General features: G+C 39.3%; 2 long non-coding RNA genes and 1 pseudogene across 2 annotated transcripts; 1 reads left to right on the plus strand and 2 right to left on the minus strand.

Annotated features, from left to right (window-relative positions):
• LOC120528946 overlaps positions 1 to 24,000 on the plus strand; it is a 72,207-nt pseudogene that overhangs the window by 33,956 nt on the left and 14,251 nt on the right.
• LOC120528335 lies at positions 5,220 to 6,439 on the minus strand. Its single transcript, XR_005633489.1, has 3 exons — positions 6,055 to 6,439; positions 5,538 to 5,606; positions 5,220 to 5,428 (listed from the first exon to the last, which is right to left on the minus strand). It is a non-coding gene; the product is annotated as an uncharacterized LOC120528335 (long non-coding RNA).
• Positions 6,500 to 7,004, minus strand: LOC120528331. Its single transcript, XR_005633485.1, has 3 exons — positions 6,902 to 7,004; positions 6,749 to 6,812; positions 6,500 to 6,659 (listed from the first exon to the last, which is right to left on the minus strand). It is a non-coding gene; the product is annotated as an uncharacterized LOC120528331 (long non-coding RNA).

Below are 24,000 nucleotides of genomic sequence, written 5' to 3' on the forward strand. Positions count from 1 at the left end.
TGTTGATCTATGTGTGACACCATTGTTTATGTGCCTTTCAGAAAATAGATGTTAGTCGCCACAGTTGGAGAGAGCTAACAGCGGTGACAGCACACTGCATACAGCCACAGACGTCTTGTGTTAATTTAGGTCAGAATCAGTGCTTTGTGTGCTTTTAGAAAACCGAGTGTTTTAGAGAAATATTCATCCCTGAGAGAAAAGAATAGAAGATCAGCCATATATATATATATATATATATTTATATATTCATATATATATATATATATATATATATATATATATATATATTTATATATACACTTATCTATATATCTATATATACAGTACAGGCCAAACGTTTGGACACACCTCCTCATTCAATGTGTTTTCTTTATTTTCATGACCATTTCCAGCACTCCATCACTCTCCTTCTTGGTCAAATAGCCCTTACACAGCCTGGAGGTGTGTTTGAGGTCATTGTCCTGTTGAAAAATAAATGATCGTCCAACTAACCTGACTTCTGCACAACACAACTGCTGGTCCCAACCCCAGTGATAAAGCAAGAAATTCCATTAAATAACCCTGATAAGGCACACCTGTGAAGTGAAAACCATTTCAGGTGACTACCTGTTGAAGCTCATCGAGAGAATGCCAAGAGTGTGCAAAGCAGTAATCAGAACAAAGGGTGGCTATTTTGAAGAAACTAGAATATAAAACATGTTTTCAGTTATTTCACCTTTTTTTTATTAAGTACATAACTCCACATGTGTTCATTCATAGTTTTGATGCCTTCAGTGAGAATCTACCAATGTAAAGGTCATGAAAATAAAGAAAACACATTGAATGAGGAGGTGCGTCCAAACTTTTGGCCTGTACTGTATATATATTGTGGGCTGGCCGGACACACACAGATGGACATCGTAACTTCCACCACACACTCTTTATTCACACAATATTTACAGTTTTAATGTGCTCTCAAACCTCAGTGCCTCTTGCACCGATTCCCCAAAGTCCAGGCCTCACAGTTCTCCATGCCTCTCTCCTGGCCGCCTCCAATCCTCTCTCCAGCTCCGTCCTCTTCCACCCGACATCCACCAATGACTGGAGGAGGCGGCCCCTTAAATAGGAACCCGGATGGACTCCAGCTGCTTCACGGCATTCCTCTAAAGACAATGCCCCAGTGTGACAGAAATGCCGGCTGCGCACCCGGAAGCTCTCCGGGTGTCCCCTGTCTTCTTCCGCCCAGCACTTCCTGGTGTGGCGGAAGTGCTTGTCTCCAGACTTCTACAGTCACCGGGGCGCCGCCTGGCGGTGGCCATGGGTCCCTACAGGGCTGGGCTTCCAAGCCCTTTACCCGAGGCCCCCAACATAACTAGGGCAGACGGCCCCTCGCGGTCTGGAGGAGGCACAAGCCCTCCTCCGGTCCTCCTGGGCGTCCCGGCCATGCTCCAGCCCCGGCTGGATGCCACAATATATATATAAGCATAAAATTGCAATATGCTTGTTATTATAACAATTTAACGATTGACAATCAATCATTTTTCAGTAATGGCCACAATTAAAGAAGTGCTGCTGCTCTGCCGGAACTCAAATCCCCTCTTTGGTGGTCTAATGTATACCTGCTCCCCTAAATAACACTGAGTACAAACACTGTGTAACACTCCGAGTGCTGATATTCTCAAATCAACACCAGAATCAACACTTGTTAAAATGAACTCTGAAATAACAACACTAAACAACACTGAAGATTTTGCTGTGTACTTGGCCGTGTTTTTAGTATTTATTTTACCAATCCGGTTTTTATATATGGTTTTGATAATGTGAGAGCAAAAATGAATGTTAGCAGATTAGCAAATTATTTATTGGGTCAGGCTAAGCCTGCCATTTATATCACCAGGAAGGAAAAAAAAAGAATGACAGGGAGTCTGACTTGGTGGTTTTTTAAGGCACAATAAAAAATAAGAATTTTATTAGAATTCAAGTTTTATAGGATGACCAACAATATGCAAACATTTGTAGAACAGTGGTGTGTAATGAATGCAATTTGTAAAATTGTTAATGAGGAGTGTGTTTTTGTTTCATAGGTTACATAGGATGTTCTTTTTTGATGTTTTGTTGATTTTTGTATTTTGTATTGATTGTTGATTGTTTAATAAAAGTTATATTAAAACTCAAAAAAACTTGCTGTCATTATTGCTTTAGTCTCATGTTTATTTATTGTTCTGTTCCTGCCTTGTCTGTTTACATGTTTACCACTCAATCCTTATTGTATGTAGCGTCCTCAGTCAGTCAGTTATTCTCGAACCTGCTATATCCGAACACAGAGTCACGGGGGTCTGCTGGAGCCAATCCCAGCCAACACAGGGAGCAAGGCAGGATATGTAGCGTCTTTCTTTTACTTATTTTATGAAAGATACTCATGATGTCAGACTACTCGAGACGACATGCGGCTTTTCCTACTTTTCCCGTTTATAAAATGCAATTGCAGTACTAGGCCTGGCCATTAGATGGCAGAAGCGCACCTCCGCCATGTAAACGCAGGCGAGGAGAACACAAGAGAGCCGCTCGAGGGGTGTCATGTTCAGCCAACAGAGTCACGCTGCAGACTGCAATACCTCACTGAACGCCCTTCAGAGCACAACACACCACATGCCCATGTAATGACGTGATTTATCGTAACGCCCTTTCCCAGCGTCACTCGCTTCATGCCCTCTGTCAGACAGTGTTGACGTGTTTGTTGCTCAGTAGATGCTGTAGTTGTACAAATTACAACAGTTTTCAATCTGGTCAAACATAAATGACTTCCAGTCTCATACTTATGCTATCAAATCATTCTAAGCTCTTTCATGATTCTAACACTTCGCCAATATAAAGTACAGTTTTATGTTGTTGTTTTTTTTTACTATTTTGAATGGTTGTTCATTACGTTTTCCCCTGAAGTGTTACATTATAGTAAAAGTAACAAATCTTATTACTATCCAGTGTTTCAAACGGAATGTGCCTCATGAAACTCATAGCTAGAGATTTTCAATCTATAAATGTATTTTATATTCCCACTATCAAATTATACACATGTGAAACAATAATAAAGCTTCATTATTTTTAGAAGGTTTTCAAAAACTTTGCTACATATAAAATTAGTTTTAAAACTGACAAGGAAACATTTTAGGAAACAGTCTTTTATTTATTGATTTGATCCATCAACGTTTTCATTACTAAAAGCTGCATGTGTCAAATACTGGATGTCACGTCCATATCAATTGAAAGGCATGTGACAGCCAGTAGATTTTACGTAATTTTACATTTTTTAACTTTTCAGTTTGAGACAATCGTGATTGTTCATAAACCTTTTTTGTGCAACATTTAATTTGATTGCAAAGACCCAACTTATACCAACATAAACTCAAACTGTCTTTGAGTCATCGTCTTTGTAAAATTTTGATAAATATCATAAACTGTTACAACTACTAATAATAATAAATAGTGGATCAGTTACAGTGTGCTTTCAGTAGGGTATCATCCCGAGGTGATCTCCTCATTAAACATTCAGTATTTATTCTTGTGCATACAGTACAATAATATTGTTACTTACCGTTCATGCCTCTCCAGAACATCCATCCATCCATCCATTTTCTAACCCGCTGAATCCGAATAGGGTCACGGGGGTCTGCTGGAGCCAATCCCAGCCAACACAGGGCACAAGGCAGGAAACAATCCTGGGCAGGGTGCCAACCCACCGCAGGACACACACAAACACACCCACACACCAAGCACCCACTAGGGCCAATTTAGAATCGCCAATCCACCTAACCTGCATGTCTTTGGATTGTGGGAGGAAACCGGAGCGCCCTCTCCAGAACAGTAATAATATAATAAAACACAACAAAGATATAGAATACAATTTACAGTAGAGATATATATTCAGGTATATTTCACATATTTATACCTCGTCTTTTTCTTACAATGTTTCTTATTATGACTGGCTGTTCAGTAACTCTTTAACTAAACACTTTCTTTCAAGCCATACTTAGCGCCATTGGTTCTTTAATATTTGTCAGAAGGGAGGATTAAGAAAAACACTTGTGCAGGATGGCCGAGTGTGTAATAATCTTAGCAGAATGTCTTCTAGATATCTTGGACAGAAGGCAGCTGGGTGCCAGTAATAGTTTGTGGCATTCACCACCCTCGCGTGTGTGCCCTACCAGGATGTGATGGCGCCAGTGAAGATGGACTCCAGACAGCACATGTGAGACATCTCAGGAAGGCATTGGTGAACTTGGCAATAGGCAAACCGTGCTGTTCCCTCCTCAATTCATCAGTGATTGTTACTGTACGAAATTTAAACAAGCTCACCATTTCCACAGCACCCCACAAAAACAAACCACAGCTTAATCCATTCTCTGAAGTCTATGACCTGCTCCTTAAATTTTGGCCATGAAAGGTCAGATTGTCCTGGGACCACTGAGTCAGCAGATAGACCTCTTGTCTGCAAGCCATTTAATCATTGGTGGTGATCAGGCCTATGACGGTGATGTCAGCAGCATTTTTAAAGATGGAGCTGGTGTGGTGTCCGGACACACACATTATCATTATATATATATATATATATATATATATATATATATATATATATATATATATATACACACACACACACACATATATATATATATATATATATTAATAATCCTGATTTGTAACATGGCATTGTTTCATACAGTAGTTCCCATATTCAGTCCCAGGGCTGTACATTTTTTTCCCCCAACTAATTTTTGCTTTTAATTCGACTCCCTTCTTGAACTTGCAAGCCAACAGTCCAGGTTTTGAAAATTAAAGTGATGTATCAAAACACACTGTTATAATAACCACATAGGGGAGTGTAACCTGTGGGGGGCATTTTAGCACCCAAACCCTTCACACATCCACACACACACACACACATAAGATTCAGGTTCAAATATGAATTTATTTTAAAAAAATAAAGCACACAATCCCAGTTGGGACATCCATCTGTGTCCTCCATCCATTACATTGGTCATTTCAGTAGACAATGAACTATTGAAGCAGGTCAGAAAGCCAGTCCATCCCCACTTTTCTTTACAGTGAATCACTGATCAAGTCCACTGAACAAAATGACATCACGGTAGGTTTTTCCACATGAAAAAATAAAACACAAAAATCTAATTCGTCGAACAGCAGCAACTGATGGGAATATTTTTTTTAACCCGTATCTCATCAAGAAAAAAGTTCATGTCTTTCAGGCATTCAAAAGTAAATAAGAAGGTGGACATGACTACTTCAGTCTCATCATCGTCTCCCCTTTGTTCTAATTTTTCAATTGTGTTTGTAACTTCATCCTCGTCCATTTCCAGAATTCTGTCCCAACAAGTTGGTCTTTGTTGGCATCCAGCCAGTCACAAGCAGCCAGGATGTTTTGGATCAATGAAGACTTTTTATGAAAAGAAAAAAATACTGTCAAGTACTTTATTAGGAATATCAATCTATTAACTCCACTTTTACTCAAAGAACAATCAAATTGGCTTATGAAATGAACACACCAATATGATCACAGCATGTCGTAGGAATGCTCAGCTCAATTGATTTCTCTCGCTTTTTGTCTCTACTGCCTGTAGGCATGAGGTGGAGTGAAAAATAAAAAAATAAACTCCAGTGTACAACCGCAGCAGTTCATCTTCAAGGGAATGTCATGTCCAGTTAGAAACCATTCAGAAAGTGCACAAATAACTCAAAATGACTAAGTGCTCTGTAGTGAAAAAAGCATTCATTTTTATTTACTAATACATTGCTGTAAGACCCATTTCAGTTCAATCTGAATGTCTACAGGAATTGTACTGAAGTGAGTCCCTGAAAGACAAAGAGTCCAATTACCACAGCATTGTCACTTGTGAAGGCCAAATTCATCATTTCAAATATCATAATTTCAAACAATATGTAATTTAATTGTTCCTAGTTTAGTAAGTATGCTTTAAAAACTGCTGAAACATTCACCCAAACATATTGCAATAGAAATGCTACGTGTAAAGTAATAAGTTATACATAATGGAAAGTGTTTACCTGAAGCAAACAATCACTCCATTCTAGACTGGTTGATTTCTGAATGATATTGAAAAGGAAAAAGAAAGTCATCACCTTTAAGGCATTGGCTGTGCCATAAGAGTCATTTCACTACATACCTGACAGGACTGGCTGTGCCTTTGTGAGGTACAATTTGCTAACAACTAAATGTAACCATAAATATGCTAAATATGATTGCACTGGCATAAATAATTCAGTCAACATTTTCATATTCTTTAGTAATGGAGAAGAAGGGTGGGGGAGAAAGTCCTTGCTCTTTCCTATCTTGTCTGGAATTGCTGGAAGCAGAAATAATTGCCATTTAATAAATCAGTTAGAGCACAAGCACACAAAACCCTCATTTTTAAGACCACCATTCTCTGCCCCCATAATGCCACTGACACACCACAGGGCTGACGAGACACACAAGTCAGTGACGGCCTCACCGGAGACCTGCTGTGTGACCAGTTGTTCAAAGTCTTTTTGTGAAGTTCTAATATTTAAAATTAGTGTCAGAAAACTTTTCAACTGATAATTACGAAGCACTACCTGTGGTACACTGAATGTCCTTCTTCTCGTGTGGAAAGTGAAGACCGAAGTCTTGGCTGGAAGATAAAAAAAATGTAGAAATACTGTAAGCTGACAAGTTCTTATAACTGTTCTTCCCTTAAAAAAAGCTTGAAAAGTTACACACCTTTAATGCTGGCTTTGCGAAGTAAGAGAAGACACCACCATCTTCTAATCTGTGGCATGTCTTCCTAAAAAATGTAAATTGGGAAATTACAATAAATTCTATGAATAAAAAAAATCACAATATTCAAACAAATATTACACTTAAACCACTGACCTGACTGAAATCAAATGCTCTTCCAGTGGCGATGTAGAGAGCATACTAAATAAAAAAGCAAGTTATTATTTGAAATCAACATTTACATCTTACTACTGGCAGAGTGTCCTCCACTTACCCTGAGCAGTCCAGGCTGTCAATCTGTTTGTAGATTCGATCATATGAAGAGGTGATTAGTAAAGGAGATATCTGTGTGTGTTTTTTGTCTTATACTAGCAACACACATTTATATTTACATTCCCTTCTTCTGTGGTTCTTTCCAGCTACCTGGCATTATTTTAGAGGCAATTTTCCTACAGATAAAATTTGTTTTGTCAAAATTGATTTATATTATATTAATGTATATTAAAAACAAAGTTGATATGAACTTTGCAGATGGAATATCATTGTAGAACTAGATTAATAATATTTAATTCTGAAAATGTGGCAATTAATAATTTTATCACACAGAAGAAAGAATTACTTCACCAAAATGTAGCTGGAGCCTTTCATCACTTTTTATGACAATGATATTCATTTCAGATTACAAGAGTAGAATTATTAGTAATAGAACAGGTAGAGAATAGTGAACATCAGATAATATCATCTCTAGCAACTTTTAAATGAACAAATAATTTATGAAGGGAGTGACTTTGGCTTCACACATGAGACCATAGCACACCATTACAAATATTTTAGAACCTTGAGGATGTTTTACTGCTGTGCCGTTATGAATTATTTACACAGCTCTTCCAAAATAGCTTAGTGAAAACTATCCATTCATCCATTTTCCAACCCGCTGAATCTGAACACACAGTCACAGAGGTCTGCTGGAGCCAATCCCAGCCAACACAGGGCACAAGGCAGGAACCAATCCCGGGCAGGGTGCCAACCCACCGCAGGACACACACAAACACACACCAAGCACACACTAGGGCCAATTTAGAATCGCCAATCCACCTAACCTGCATGTCTTTGGACTGTGGGAGGAAACCCACGGAGACACGGGGAGAACATGCAAACTCCACACAGGGGCAGCGCTACCACTGTGCCACCGTGCCACCTAGTGAAAACTATTAGGATCAAATTATTTAAAGAAGAATAGTTCAAATGGGCAGCAGTCATCACTAGGTAACAGAAATAACAGAGTAAATAAGGAACAGTCCTGCTAAAATGCTAATTTTGGGAGATTTGGGCTGAGGTTCAAACTGAGTGAACTGAACATATGAACAAAGATATAAAAAAGAACAACTTTTGAACGCTGGGACTGAACAGTTGAACAAAGATCAAGAACAACAAACTTGAACTCAGATGGCAGAGGCTGGGCATTGACTGGTGCAGTGGGCACGGAGGGCAGAGACTGGGTGGCGACCGGTGCCATGGGCACAGAGGACAGAGACTGGGTGGTGACTGGTGCAGTGGGCACGGAGGGCAGAGTGAGCACTTTAGGACCTTCGCCACAATCTGACAAGTGCCTGAGGAACTGATCTTTATGAACTACTGTTTTCTGACAATAACAGCAATGGTTATGGCCTGATCCCTGGCAGTTCAGTGAACACTTGTATATTTTAAAACCTGAAACAGTACAAAGAAAAAAAAAGGTTAATATTCAGAATTATTTTGCTAAACATTTAAAACTTAACGAAAGAAATTCAGATAATCCTTAAATTTAATTGAATTAAAACAAGCAAATCCTGTCCTATTATTCTTTTAAACAGAACAAACTAATTAAAGATTCTGTCAATGATGCTTTTAAAAATGTATGAAAATATACTATATGCTGCCTGTCAATTGTAGGCAATGTAATTCCACACTTACATTCTGAAAAATTAAAGTATTTGTAGTATGAACTTTGTCATATTCTACTAAATATTTTAAAAGAGAAAATTGTTAATACACAGTCATGAATTAATATAAAATTATTCAAAGCTAGCTTTTCAAAAGGTTAAAAAATACACAGTATACTATTTTGTCAAATAAAATAATGTTGTTAAGGTGAATATCTAGCTGCATTAAAGTGTATTAAAAGTGTCAATTAATCAAATTTTACAAGTTATAAGATATATTCTAGAGCACTTCACATACCTCCATGAACAACTACTGTCCTGCTGTGGCTCTGTAAGTGGCTGATGAGGCCTACATGATCTGATCTTTTATAGCAAAACAGACAAGCAAACTCCTGAGGACCAAACACAACTGTAGGTTCCTCTGTGGTCTTCAATATACTTCTGTGTCTCTGGTGAATATAAAATAGATATAAAGTTCTTAAAACTGACAAACATGCACAAGAACAATCACTTCACTTTATTTCAATTGAAAAAAAACTTCAAAAGCAGTATTTTTGAAGAATGCAGGGGAGGTGGGCATGAAACATTTAATATTATTTTAGGAGTTCAAACAAACTGTACTATCATTGAAAGAACTTTATAAAATAAATAAATAAATAAATAAATAATAATAATAATAATAATAATAACAACATGATTCTATCCTGGCTGTTCTTTTCCTCATTATTGTCTACAATCTAATTTGAACTTTCTTGAACTGAAGGAAATTGAATATTGCATTCACACTTGCCCTTTGTTTGTAGCTACTTATTAAAATGTTCAGTTATGTACTGTAAATATATATACAGAACTATGAAAAAAGATCATCTAAAGTGACCTAAGTATATTCAAACTTCAGACTACCAACATTACTATAATTGAAAAACCAGTATATCCACTATTAACTGTGTTTGTCTTAGAAAATTATGCAAACAATAAGCTTTCTGTGGAACATTACCTTATAATGGCTCAATCTCTCTGTATTGTCTTTCTGAAATATATTTTGATATCTAAAATACCAGGTTACTGGTTACTGGTTTTGCTTCTGATTAACTTGCATATACGTGATATACAGGACAAATGGTGAATGATATTCTGGCAATTATAAGTACTTAATCACGGTCACTTATATTTGATTATAGTCCGTAACACTGCGCTATGGTTAATTATACTCAACAACGGTCAATTACATATTATAACAATTGTTATAAAAAATTATTGACTGCTGAATCCGTCGATTTACTACTCTGAATCGAGTATTCCGATTAGCCCTGTAACAATTAGCTGCACAAACCATTCTGTTTGTTGTTTAACTGTTAATACTTCCTTAGAGCGCTTAGTACTGCACGGAACCTGAAAGTTGATTCAACAGCTTTATTACACTGCGGTATAATTCGTACCCTAGCAGTAAAGTATAATATTACCTAATACTAGTACAACTTGCAACAAACTCACTGCCATCTTAATTTCCAACACAAACTCTTCTTCTTTCCTCGAAACTCTTTTAAAAAGATATATTCTGTCCACCATTCCTCCGGACTCCAACAAAAACAATGATGACGTCTCGAAACTGACATCAGAGGGCGTTCCGTGATATGAAAGGCGTTCCGTGTCTAAATTCCTAGGTATTGCAGGCTGCAGCCAGACCCTTCTCGGAAAAAGTGAAGAAATGAGCGAAAAGCGAAAAAGAAACAGCATCTGGCTGCATTTCAATGATATTGGAGACTGCAAAGCTGAGTGCAGAATTTGAAGAAAATATCCGTCAGAGCAGAGCAGGGCCAACACCAAACCTGCACAGACATCTCAGAAGCGCTCAACCATCCGTCCAGCTAGTTCTCTCTCCTCAGGCTGCCATCCACTGACCCGTGAAAAGTGTCCCGTTTTGAGCCAAGAACTTCTGCTACAGCATCCACTGTCTTATCAAAACTGCAGGTAAATCACAGCCTTCTGCCACGCAAACTGAAATAAGCACATTTATTCCTAAACAATTGACCACAGTCAGACAGATAAGTGACGATGAAGAGCTGCTAAAGCCCGTGACTTTCAGCCATTTTCATTGTGGAGGACAAAGGATTTAAAACTTTTGTTCAGCCTTAAACCTCATGTATGTTCTCCCCTGTAGATAAACCTCATCCCAAACAATTACTCCACGACTATATAACACGGAGAGTGCATTGTGGCGAGACAGGGTCAAAAAAGCTTCAGATATTTGCCTGACAACTGACTGCCGGACATCCAGAACGACCTGCTCATACATGTCTGTCACTTGTCACTTTATTGGAAACTAAGATGACATCCTGACTTCTTGGCTGTTGTGAGTTTACTGAGAGACGTACTGCAGAAAACCTGGCAGAGGAACTGCTGAGAGTGACAACAGAGTGACAAGTAGACGACCAGTGGCGTGCTGTGTTACTGTATACTGTGTGTGACGTGGAGAGGCCTGTCCGGCGTTAGCAGACATCAGAATTCAAGTGCAGTCCTCTCTCTTTCCGTTAGACGGCACTTCTGGACTCGCTAATATGTCACTTATTGTTTTAGAAATAAGACGTGATAGTATTCTTAGGAGTGTTTATAATATTTGTATTATTATAGAATGGAATTATTTAAAATGTGCAATTATTAAAATTACTAAAAAAAAATCATGAAATTTAATGAAAACTAAAGAAAGGTTGAAATTTTACGTAAGTTTTATCACATGGGTTTTAATTTGAAATGTGTCACATCTGTGACTGTATATTTTGAGGATGAAAACATATTAGCGATGCCCCAGTGTGATCGAGACTTGAGCACTTCTGCCAATAGTTCATTCTCAAATTAAAATTTAGTGGTGTTGGATGGATCTCAATATAAACAAAAATCTGAAAATGTGCATAAAAGCTGGGGGCAGGAGGTGAGGGGTGTCACAAAAACTAATATGAAAAGATGGGGCACACATGGTTAAGGTTGAGAAACACTGATATAAGCAAATGTTGTACGAGCCTTCATGTGTCTCAGAGACATCTGTACATTTGTTAGTGCTGGTGACAGCGAGTCCAAGTGTGTGTCACCGAGAAGTGACAGGCTGGAGGGGTCACACTTATGTACTTAAGTGGAATGAGTCTGAGGTGGGCTATTGCAGAGTGACTGGCAGTAGAGAATTATCATCATCATCCTCCTACTCCTCCTCACTGAGCTCAGACAAACTTTCACTTTGGTTTCTTCACAAGTCACTTCCTTGTTTCTCTGACTGATTCTCTCTGCCTGCCTCTCCTCAGACTGACGATGGCAGAAGCCCAGCTGTTTGTGTCACAGGACGAGTTCACCTGCTCGGTGTGTCTGGACACCCTGACTGACCGGGTGTCACTGCATTGCGGTCAAGTTTCTGTCTGAAGTGCCTCACAGACTATCCACTATGAGATATTGAAGGTTAAAATAACAGAATATTATAAAACAGTCTGTCTTGAGAGGCGCTGCTATTTCTCTAGAATTATAAATAACAATGCTAGTAATCCCAGAGTCTTATTCTCTACAATTCAACATCTGCTAAATCCAGATCACTCAGCTATGTAATATTTGATCATTTTCCTTAGTAAATAAGTGACCAAGTATAATATTTTTGTCTCATTTGTTTTAACTGGTTTCTCTTTATCTACTTTTAGGACTTGAGTGAAAATCTGATGATGGTTTAGGTCATATTTATGAAGAAAAACAGAAAATTCTAAAGGGTTCACAAACTTTCAAGCCCAACTCTATCTATCTATCTATCTATCTGTTGTGAGCGCTGAAGTCAAAAACAACGGAAGAACTTAAACCCAATTAAAGTAAAAATAATTTCTTTATTCTTAATTCTTGGTGAGTAGAGAGAATGTGAGACTGCCTCTTCCCAACTCAGTCAACTGATTTGGATTTTGGCAGAATATCTAATGTAAACCTGTTCTCTCTTTTATATCCTAGAAAAGAAAAAAAAACCCTAGCAGTTCATTCTGAGGTTATACATAGCTTAGGTTAAATCTTAATTTATGATATACTGGAATGTTCTTAAACCTGAAACAAACAGACATTTGCATTCCTAAGGAATACACCCTTCTAATTATACACACTTAGAATCAATTTAAACATTCTTATAGTCCATAAAGATCTTAAATTCTTCACAGGGTCTTCTGATAGTATCAGAGGTCAGCCTTTCCTATAAATGATCAAAGTTAGTCCCTTAATGCTCTACACAAAGCCCGACTTCTTTTCTGCATAAATCAGCAACAAATCATGTAGCTCTCTGCAGCATGATCAACTCAAAACACAGTCCTTGATATCTGTGAGTTAAATAATAATGTTTTCTCTTCCTCACTATCTATCTGGTGTTTCTTCAGTCCCGGCCAGAATGAGTGTGTAGTTGGTGGTGCCACACATTCATTCCTCTTTAAAGTCTGGCCAGAAAGTTCTACTTTTGTCTCATCTGACTACCAGACTTTCTCCCACATCTCAGTTGGTAGCAAAACACCATACGTGCTTTTATTTGGACCTTCTCACCCCCCTCCCAAAGAGGCCTGTTTCATGGAGAGCTCTTGAAATTGTGAACCCCCTGCACCTTCACTTCTCTCCAGTTTCAGCCAAAGAGCCTTGCAGACATTTCAGAGCGTGTTATATCTACAGTCTGTTTCAAGATTGTGAGCGTTCCTTGAGAGTTCATAGAAGCAGGCAGTTGGAGAATTGAGCCTCTCACCTTGTGACGTTATATATAGTGCCTTTCATCAGCAACTCATTAATTCTTGCAATACAGATATTTCCCGTTTTCTATAAAGTGAGCGCTCACAGGTGATTAGGCTTCATTTAGAGATCAGGTGGTGGGGTTGAGCCTATAGGCCTGTGACTTTATAATAATAATAATAATAATAATAATAATAATAATAATAATAATAATAAATTTTATTTATATTGCGCTTTATATTTAGCAATCTCAATATTTCTAACAGCTTTTAGTAAACATTATTCTTCAGTTAGTGACAGCCTTGCCATGTGTAAGGTGTAGAGGCACACGATTTTAAACCATGACCGTGACTGGGCATCCGCTCGTGCTAACAGGGCTACAGGTCGTTTGAGTGTGTGAAGTAACTCGCGCTTATTTAAGCACAAAGCCGTACGTTTAAAGCGTACAGTAGAAGAAGCTAAGAATCTTTAAGTAAAGAAGAAGAAGTAAAGAACTTTTAAGTACAGAAATAGCTAAAGTTTCTGAAGAAAAGCTAAGTTTAGAGAAGATACATTTTTCCTTATTTTTGCCTTTTATTCTACGTGTGTAACTATTTTTTTTTATTATTTTATTTTTGTGTGGATTATTTGATTTTAACTTTCACTAAATAATTTTAAAAAGAACTTTTGGACTGAGAGATTTCTTTCGACACGTGTTTTACCTGTGCTTGATCTCGCTTTATGCTTCTGTGACTACATTAAAGTTTAAAACCAGTCTAGGATTGAAAGCTTGAAAACTGCCTTTGGATTATAAAAAGAAAGTAACCTGCGTGTTCTAAGCCTGAAATCGGACTGTGACGAAATAAAACGACTACTTGGAAAAAAAAAAAAAAACTTGATAGGTACTTTTAATCTTTGTCTTTGTTCTGAGTAGGACATATTTGAGAATTGCGAGAGCTCCTCGTGAGACTGTATAGATTATAAAGGAGCTTAAGTGCCTTATACGATCGCCATGGCATCTATATCTGAAGCCGGTGGAAATATCATACGCCGAACAACATCTGAAGGTGTGAATGAAAGTCGCTTTGTATATGACGTCACAAAGGGCCATCTCCATGACGACAGAAAGCCGTTCAATTCAGTGTCAGCTAATCTTCGATCAGAAATGGATTTCAAATACAAACAATTATATCGTCTGATGAAGATCGTAAGGGATTTACAACAAAACGAATTTAACTACGACAAAGTAGACATAATTATGAAAAATCAGATCCTCAATCTGAGAATGGAATTTAAAAGGTTAAACGACAAACTTTTATTCTTCCAGATTAACGAAGATACACTGAAAATGTTACAAAAGGATTTTGACGCTAAAATGAAAACTTTTTATACATTTATGGACTATACAATGAATTGGGTTTTTAAAACATGCCAAAATAAAAGCCTCAACCAGCAACCTGACTTTTCTGGTAAACAATTCAGGGACTACAGAACGAAAGATGACATTTCTCCTGCAGTTTCTGCAAAATCTAAAAGTCGCGCAAGTTCAGCGGCTACTTCAAGTAGTGTCATCAGATCTCAAGAGGCAGCACATGTTGTGTTGTTGACTAAAGCGGACCAAAGAAGGCAACAAGCTCTAGATATGGAAGAAGCACAGTGGAAATCTGAGAAATCTCGGTGGAAAGCTAAAAGAGAGTTTGAAGAAATACAGTTGAAAGCTAAAAGAGATCAATTGGAATTGGAAGCAGCTATAGCAGAGTCTGAAGCAAAATTGTGAGCTCTTAAAGGATGCAATCGCAGTCAAAGTAAACCGAATCCTGGTAATGTGCCTCAGAGACCAGATGTGAGATTTGAAAACCACTAGATGCAAGCAGTCGTAACTTTTTGTATACAAATGAATGTAAAAACACTCCTCAGCTACAGTTTTATGATGAACAAAATAAAGCTCCAGCACTATTTCAACAACAGCATTAGGAACAGAGTCATGATCAACAGAAAGGACAACAGTATAAGACTCAGGCGCCTTATGTGCCATACAGAATGATTCCAATATTTGATGGCGATCCCTTGAAATATGTGGATTTTATTGGAGCATTTGACCGAGATATTGATGATGTGATAGGGAATCCGCAAGATAAATTGGACTTTTTGGCACAGTTTACTAAAGGTACACCTGACGAGATTGTTAAAAACTGTAAATATTTGTCACCGGTAGAATGTCATCAAAAAGCCATGGAACTCGAAAGTCTTTATGGAAACCAGCTATGGAAAGGAGAAGGTCTGTGCGATTATGCAATCTCTCCTGGCAGATGTACGAACATTATGCCCAACTTACAAAGCAGACAACAATTTGAAAGTAATGATAACCTTCGTACTAAAGTCTCCAAACCTCAAGACCTACAAGCACCGTGACAATGCAAAGTTCAGAGTATTGAAAGTACGGAGAGCAAACAAGCCCATCTCGCCGATCCAGTGAACTTTCTGGACGAACAGACAACATCAGCTTTGAACCCCGAGTGCGGCTCAGCTCTACAAAGCCATACCTTCAAGAAGAAAAAGGACAACACTGACCACGAGCTGCAAACTTTTCTGCTGCAGATGAACAAATAGATGCAGACACCTCAGTCAAAATGGCGGAGACGGCCGGGCGTACAAGCGGTGTCTTTTTTGCAATGAAAATCACGATCTTAAGGAATGTAGTGCAATTCAGACATTAACTTATGAAAGTAGAGTTGACTTTTTGAAATCTAAAGGCTTATGCTTTAAGTGCCTTAAACAAGGGCATCTTAGTAAAGACTGTGATGAAAAGATTAAATGCCAAACGTGCATTCAGTTACATCCTGTAATTCTGCATATGAATAAGGAAAAAGGCACCGACGATAAAGCCGCACCTCCTAAAGAGGAGAACGTTATGTCTGAAGAGAAGAACATTTCTTCTGCCCATATTTCTGTTGAGCCACTAGAGACTTGGGGCCGGTAAAGAGTGTGTCTTAGTTGAGACTCCAGTTCAAGTTAAGTCTGAAACAAGTGAAAATGTGTAGAAACATCTGCTCTAAAAGACTCTGGCAGCTCAGCTACGTTTGGCACAGAAAGTTTACAGGAGCAGATATATCTTTCTGGAAGAAAGTCTCACATCTACTTCAGCACTGTAGAAAGAGACAAAGTGAATAGACAGAAATTAGTGAAGTGTACAGTCTTAACCAAATTACAAGTCTGTGCGATAGAAGAAAATACATTTTTAATGTACCAGAAGTGTACACAGTCAACTCTGTATCAGAGAAAAGGGAGAACATCCCTACGCAAGAAGATATCAAGAAATCGTCTAATCTAAAAGACGTGCATCTACCCAAGAATAATGCTGACCATAGCAATAATATTCTAATTACAGTTCTATTATTAATATTGTTGTTGTTAAGTACAAATGCCCGTAAAGTCATAGAGCCATTGCAAATCACACATAGCAAAGATAAAACTTTTTATGCTGTGAAAACATCCCGTGGGTGGATTGTTAATGGATTGATAAAGGACTCAGACAAAGAAAGACTGCAAAGTTATTCAGTCAATCATGTGACAATAATGGAGGTGGAACAAATGTTACTCCAGCAATACAAGACAGACTTTACAGAGCACAGTTGTGAGGAAAAGGAGGAAATGTCACAGAAGGACATTAAATTCATGAGCATAGCCTCAGATACTGACAGACTAGTGGATGGACACTATTGTATTAACCTGCCTTTAAAAGATGAGACTCTTAAAGTGACAAACAATCACTGTGTTTTGCAGAACAACGCGCTATTGGACTTAAAAGGAAACTTACAAAGTATACATCATTCAATGAGGATTACAACATTTTCATAAAAGACATTTTAGACAAACAACAACAACATTTATTTATATAGCACATTTTCATACAAAAAAGTAGCTCAAAGTGCTTTACATAATGAAGAAAAATAAAAGACAAAATAAGAAATTAAAATAAGACAACATTAGCTAACATAGAAAAAGAGTAAGGTCCGATGGCCAGGGAGGACAGAAAAAAACAAACAAAAAAACTCCAGACAGCTGGAGAAAAAAATAAAATCTGCAGGGGTTCCAGGCCACGAGACCACCCAGTGCCCTCTGGGCATTCTACCTAACATAAATGAAATAGTCCTCTTTGTATTTAGGGTTCTCACAGACGCTCTTGATGATGATGGTCATGCAGACTTGTGGCTTTTAATCCATCACTGTTGGAACATGCCCCACCACCAAAAAGACACCGGATAAAGAAACAGAAGAGAGAGTCGGGGTCAGTACAGATTTTAGAGCCATCATGAATAGTTATTATAATGAGTTGGATATACAGAGTATCAGGATTAAATTACAGTGAGGTTATGAGAAGGCCATGTTAAAGTAATGTGTTTTCAGCAGTGTTTTAAAGTGCTCTACTGTATCAGCCTGGCGAATTCCTATTGGCAGGCTATTCCAGATTTTAGGTGCATAACAGCAGAAGGCCGCCTCACCACTTCTTTTAAGTTTTGCTCTTGGAATTCTAAGCAGACACTGATTTAAAGGTTCTTAGGTTACGATTTGGAATATAAGGTGCCAGACATTCCAATATGTAAAATGGTGCGAGATTATTTAAAGCTTTATAAACCATAAGCAGAATTTTAAAGTCAATCCTGAATGACACAGGTAACCAGTGTAGTGACATCAAAACTGGAGAAATGTGCTCGGATTTCCTTTTCCTGGTTAGGATTCTAGCAGCTGCATTCAGCACTAGCTGCAAATGATTTATGTCTTTTTTGGAGTGCATTACAGTAATCTAGTCGACTGAAAACAAACGCGTGAACTAATTTCTCAGCATCTTTCAGTGATATAAGAGGTCTAACTTTACTTATGTCTCTTAAGTGAAAACATGCTGACCTAGTGATCTGATTAAAATGTGATTTAAAATTCAGATTACAGTCAACAATTACCATTAAGCTTTTTACCTCCGTCTTGACTTTTAATCCTGATGTATCCAGTTTAATTCTAATAGCCTCATTGTATCCATTATTGCCAATCACTAAGATTTCAGTTTTCTCTTTATTTAGCTTGAGAAAGTTACTATTTATCCAATCAGAAATACAAGACATTGTGTTAGTGAATCAAGAGAATCGGGGTCATCAGGTGCTATTGATAAATACAGTTATGTGTCATCAGCATAGCTGTGGTAGCTCACATTGTGCCTTGAGATAATCTGACCTAACAGAAGCATGTAGATTGAGAAGAGCAGCTGACCAGGATAGAGCCTTGTGGAACACCATATCGGATATCATGTGTCTTTGAGTTGTGATTACTACAACTAACAAAGAATTTTCTCCCTGCCAGGGTGGAGAGTCATTTGTGTGTAAAGCGCATCTCCAGACTCGAGAAGACTCATTCTGGAGAGAAGCTGCACTGCTGTACGGAATGCGGAAGCGTTTTATTCACAAGCGCCACTTCCTGTAGCACCTGAAGACACACAGAGAAGACAAGCCATTTAGCTGCAGTGAGTGCGGGAAGAGTTTCACAGACAAAAGAGCCCTTCAGAACCACCAGAGGTGTCACACCGGTGAAAAGGCCTTCTTCTGCCAGGAGTGTGGAAAGACTTTTGCCTTCAAGAACAGCCTCAAATTCCACGAGCAAATTCACACCAGGGTGCGGCCGCACTGCTGTACGGAGTGTGGGAAGAGCTTATTTAGTAAAATCAACCTTCAGCGACATCATCTGTCACACACCAGCGAGAAGTTCATAAAGAAAAGAACCCTTTAGCACCATCAGCGGCTTCACAGCGGAGACACGATATTCAGCTGCAAGGAGTGCGGGAAGACCTTTGCCTACAAGTACAGCCTGAAGGGCCACCAACAGATTCACAATGGTGTCAAACCCCATTCTTGTAGCGATTGTCGAAAGAGGTTCATACGTAAAAATGATCTCCTGCAGCATCAGAGAATCCACACGGGATAGAAGCCACACAGTTGCCCCGCGTGTGGGAAATGCTTCCGAGTGGTCGGCGGACTGTATCCATATTTCTGTAACCAGTGTGGGAAAAGGTTCAGACTGAAGGGGAAACTTCAGCAGCATCAGAGGACTCACAGTGGGGAATGGCCATTTTGTTGCCAAGATTGCGGAAAGACCTTCTTCTATAGTGGGTACCTTCAACACCACATGAAAATTCACACCGGGGATAAACCGTACTCCTGAGTTCAATGTGGGAAGAAATTTACACACAAGTGTAATCGTCGATGACATCAGGTCATCCACACGGGAGAGAAGCGGTTCTTCTGCATGGACTGTGGGCAAGGATTCACATATAAAAGTACTCTGCAAGTCCACCAGAGGATCCACACCGGCGAGAAGCCCTACTCTTGTACCGAATGTGGGAAGAGATTCCGCATATCAAACACTCTGCTGATGCACAGGAGAATCCATGCCAAGAATATGGCTTCAAACGAGGCAGAGAAGCTTGCGGGAGAGTCGCCGCTCGGTCTGTGTTATTGACGAGACTCTTTGGTGGTTAAACGGACATATCTGCAAACTGTACAAGTACCCACCCGCATGAACCGAGGCATCTTCTCTGTTCTTGTTTAAAGGGATTTCTTGGGTGGAGACCTCCCTCGGTAATCCCTGAAGACCAGGACGTTTGTGACTACAGAGCTGTCACAGATCACTTCACGTTCATGGGTGAACCCTGTTAACGCTGTGACTACAAAAATGACAAGGATTTTGTAATATATTTGGAGCTAACTTCCTGCTTTAACCATCCTGCTTGTCTTAATTCTGTGCTTTGCCATTTCCTGTGCATGGAAAATCAAGACTGTGGCTTCAAGGAGGGTACAGGGATGGAGGTTTTGAACTTTTAACGTGAGTGTTCCGAGTCATCGCAAGTGTGCTGTTTCAGCAATGTGAAGACTGTAAACAATGACGTTGGTGTCCTGGATTTTTTTTTGGTAAGGCAGAGACAAAACGGCTCATGACAAACAACCGCAGAACAAAATAAAGAATCATGGAGTTTAAGCGGAAACCTTGAGAACTTTTAAAATGGTGTCTGGAGAAGATATTAAATAGCATCACACTATAGAACTTCAAGTCGGAGAGAACGTCACACTTAACAACTGGACTTGCTGGATCTGATGATGTTGAGTTTTATGACTTGAAATTATACACGATAACCGTTAGACCAGCGTCACACTACGCACGTCTGAGTCGGAGGACATGTCACACTACACAACAGGATTTACAGGACCTCATTGCTTTGAATTATAGGACTTAGAATCACAGGGAATGACCGTTAGGCTGGCGTCACACTATACAACTTCAAGTTGGAGTGCATTTCAAATTTTAAAACCATTAGTTGCCGGGCTTCTTTCCTGCATTACATGAATAGGAACGGTACGGTATAATGGATGACGTGACTCCTTCAAAACATTTTTCTAAGGATTGCCAGCTTACTGCACGTTGACAGATCAATTAATGTGCTGCATTTGGCCAACATCACGCTACAAGACTTCAAGTTAGGGAACATGTCTGACAAAAACTGGAATTGCTGTGTTTGGTCTCTGTGAGGAGGTCAGATTGTAAGACTAGGATTCACATAGGATTACGGTTTCCACGATTCCATCGCAAATTCTCCGCAGCTTTAAATTTCTGAATTATCACAAGTTCACTGTATTATGACAGCTTCTTAATGTTATGTGTTAATTCTAATGTCATTCTACCTGATTTTGATGACTTTAGTTGGTGGGCGTCTAATGACTAATGAATTCTATGACTCCTTCGTGACTTTTCTGCCCAGTTTCTAATTTTCTAAGCATTTCAGACTCATTGTACATTGACACCAATTACTATGCTGTCTGATATTGGCATTACACTGCCGACGTCCAGTCAGAAATCATGTCACACTTAACAGCTAAACCTACTGGGTCTCATTTCCTTAAAGGCGACTAATCTTACGACCAGGAGTCACCATAAATGACCGTTAGGCCAGCGTCACACTATATGTATTTGAGTTGGACAGCTTGTCACACTTAACAACTACAGTTGGTGGATCTCTTTGCCTTGAAGGTTTCTGATCTCCAGACTAGGAATCTCAGTAAATAACAATTATGCCAGTGTCACACTATTTGACTTTAATTTGGATGGACACTTAACAACTACAGTTGGTGGATCTCATTGCCTTGAGGATCTCAGATTACACATCTTGGAATATCAGGGTCTTACTGATGATATGACTCTCTTGTGACTTTTCTGCACACCTTCTAATTTCCAACATACTATGAGCTTTCTGCATTTTGACAGCCACTTCAAATGCTGTCGTAAGCCAGTGTCACACTATGAGACCTTCTAGTTTCCACAGTATCTCCGTCTTGTTGACAACCAGTTATCATACTGGAACAAGCTGGTGTCACAGTATGCAGGCTCCAAACTGGACAGCGTGTGACACTCAATGACTGCAGTGGCTGTGTCTCATTGCTCGCCACACAATTAGGATTTTCAGGGAGTGAAGGGTTACACGACCTGCTCACAACTTCTCAGCACAGCTTCAGATTCCCTTTTGCACCATATCAGGGGGAATCAAAAAGTAAAGGCAACTTCCCCTTTAACATCGGTATCCATGAGCAGTCTTATCACTTCTCCACGTGGTCTTCCTGTCGGTTGTATTACATCCACTAAATTTTTCATTCGTTGGTAGAAGAAAATCCTTTCTGGCTGGCCCCAAATCCAGGTCAACACCGTATCCTTAACCTTATAAGACCCCAATCCCTGACGTGGTCAAGTCAAATCCACACTGAGACACTACTCTCCGGAGTTGAACTTCTCTTTGACATCAATGGCGACTCCTCCACCCTTTTGGTTTTGCCAGCCTTTCCTGACTAATGTGTTCACGTCTCGGTGGTACACCTGCCCGACTCTGCTCCGAGTTATTTCTAAATTTACATTTATTTTTTGGGCTGATTTCTTTATCCTAATTTGTGATACAATTTGTTCCATTTCAGATCTCACAGAGACGACCACACCTATGAATTTAGGTCCTGGTGAGTCCCATGGGGATGTCGCACTACACAGGCTGGAAACCTTCAGAGTTTGTTTGCCTCGTAGTGTGACATGTAGCCAGCCAAATGAGCTCAATGTCATGCGCATCTCCTCTTGTTTGTCAAACTTCATCTTTGTAAGAACTAAACACACAAGGGGGTACCTGAGGTGGGTAAATCTCAACAAGATACCAGCCAATGACGTCAGAGATGCCATCAGAGGATCACACCTGAAAAATGACAAACTGTCTTTGCCCACATCGTGATTTGCTTCACCCTTCATGTTATGGAGAAAGGCAGAAGGCAGACTTGCAATACGCTGTAGTCGCTGTGATGTGTCGGTTAGAACACAGGAACTAATCCAACCATTTCAGGAACATCGCATTAATGTTGAGATGCCAAAATTTCACATGAAGTAGAACAACTGTACAGGTAGGTGAGTAGGTGTATGTATGGTTCTAACAGGTAAACAACAAAATAAGACATTTAGTACATATATACATGTTATCTCACTATGCTATACACAAATGTCCAATAGGTGGCACTATAGCTTCACACTTTCAACTTAAGGTGTTTGCAATTACAATTTCAATGTGGTAACGTAAGATATTAACCTAACTACTAATTCAGAACAGTTCTCTAACTTTTAACACTTAACTTCTAAATATGTACATAAACACTTACATTTGGTCAACAACGCACAAACTTAAACTTTCTCTAGTGGCTCCAGTAGTTCCGGCTTTCACGAGGTACATCTAACAAACGCACATGCTCACTGCACACGCCACGGTTTTCACGTGATCATGCTTCAGCGCCTTAAAGGCACAGGAGCCTTTTTTACAGCCGCCCCCAAATTTGACCTCTTACGTCATTCTGAAGGTTTGTCACTGGAAGGCTCATCATCAGTTATTTTTGGAAGTTCTATAAGTCGGGTCACAGGTCAAATATACACTCTTCCATTAATCCTTACTTCAGCTGTTCGAACTCGTCCATCAGCTCCTGGTATGATGCGCAGCACTCTACCTACAGGCCATGAAGCTCTGGGTAACTGTGGATTAAGAAGCATTACTACCTTTCCATCAGCTAGATTAGCTGCCTCTTTCTGCCACTTCTGACGTGTCTGAAGATTCGGTAGGTAATACTTAAGAAAGCATGACCAAAAACGATCTGCCAGCACCTGGCTGTGTCTCCATCTCCTTCTAGTCAAGAGATCTGATTCAGGATAGACAACCTGAGGAAGAGATGAGTCAGGCCGCCTCATTAACAGATAGTTGGTGGTCACTGGGTCAAGATCAGCTAAATTGGAAGAAACGTACCCCAAAGGTTTTGCGTTTAAGATCCCTTCTACTTCCACTAGAAATGTCCTCAGCCCCTTTTCAGTAACTGTTTGGGACCCCAAGGTTATGTTAAATGCAGCCTTTATCGAACGAATCTCCCGCTCCCAAGCACCACCAAAATGTGGTGCACCTGGTGGATTGAACTGGAACCTAATATTTTGTTTGGCCATGATTGTGCAGGAACTGGTCCAGCCCTTCTTAATGAGTCAGGACTAATATTAGAAAGGCTAGCTGTCTTTGATTGTGAGTGTTCATAGTCT

The sequence above is a fragment of the Polypterus senegalus genome, chromosome 4 (genome assembly GCF_016835505.1).
Source record: "Polypterus senegalus isolate Bchr_013 chromosome 4, ASM1683550v1, whole genome shotgun sequence".
Lineage (NCBI taxonomy): Eukaryota > Metazoa > Chordata > Cladistia > Polypteriformes > Polypteridae > Polypterus > Polypterus senegalus.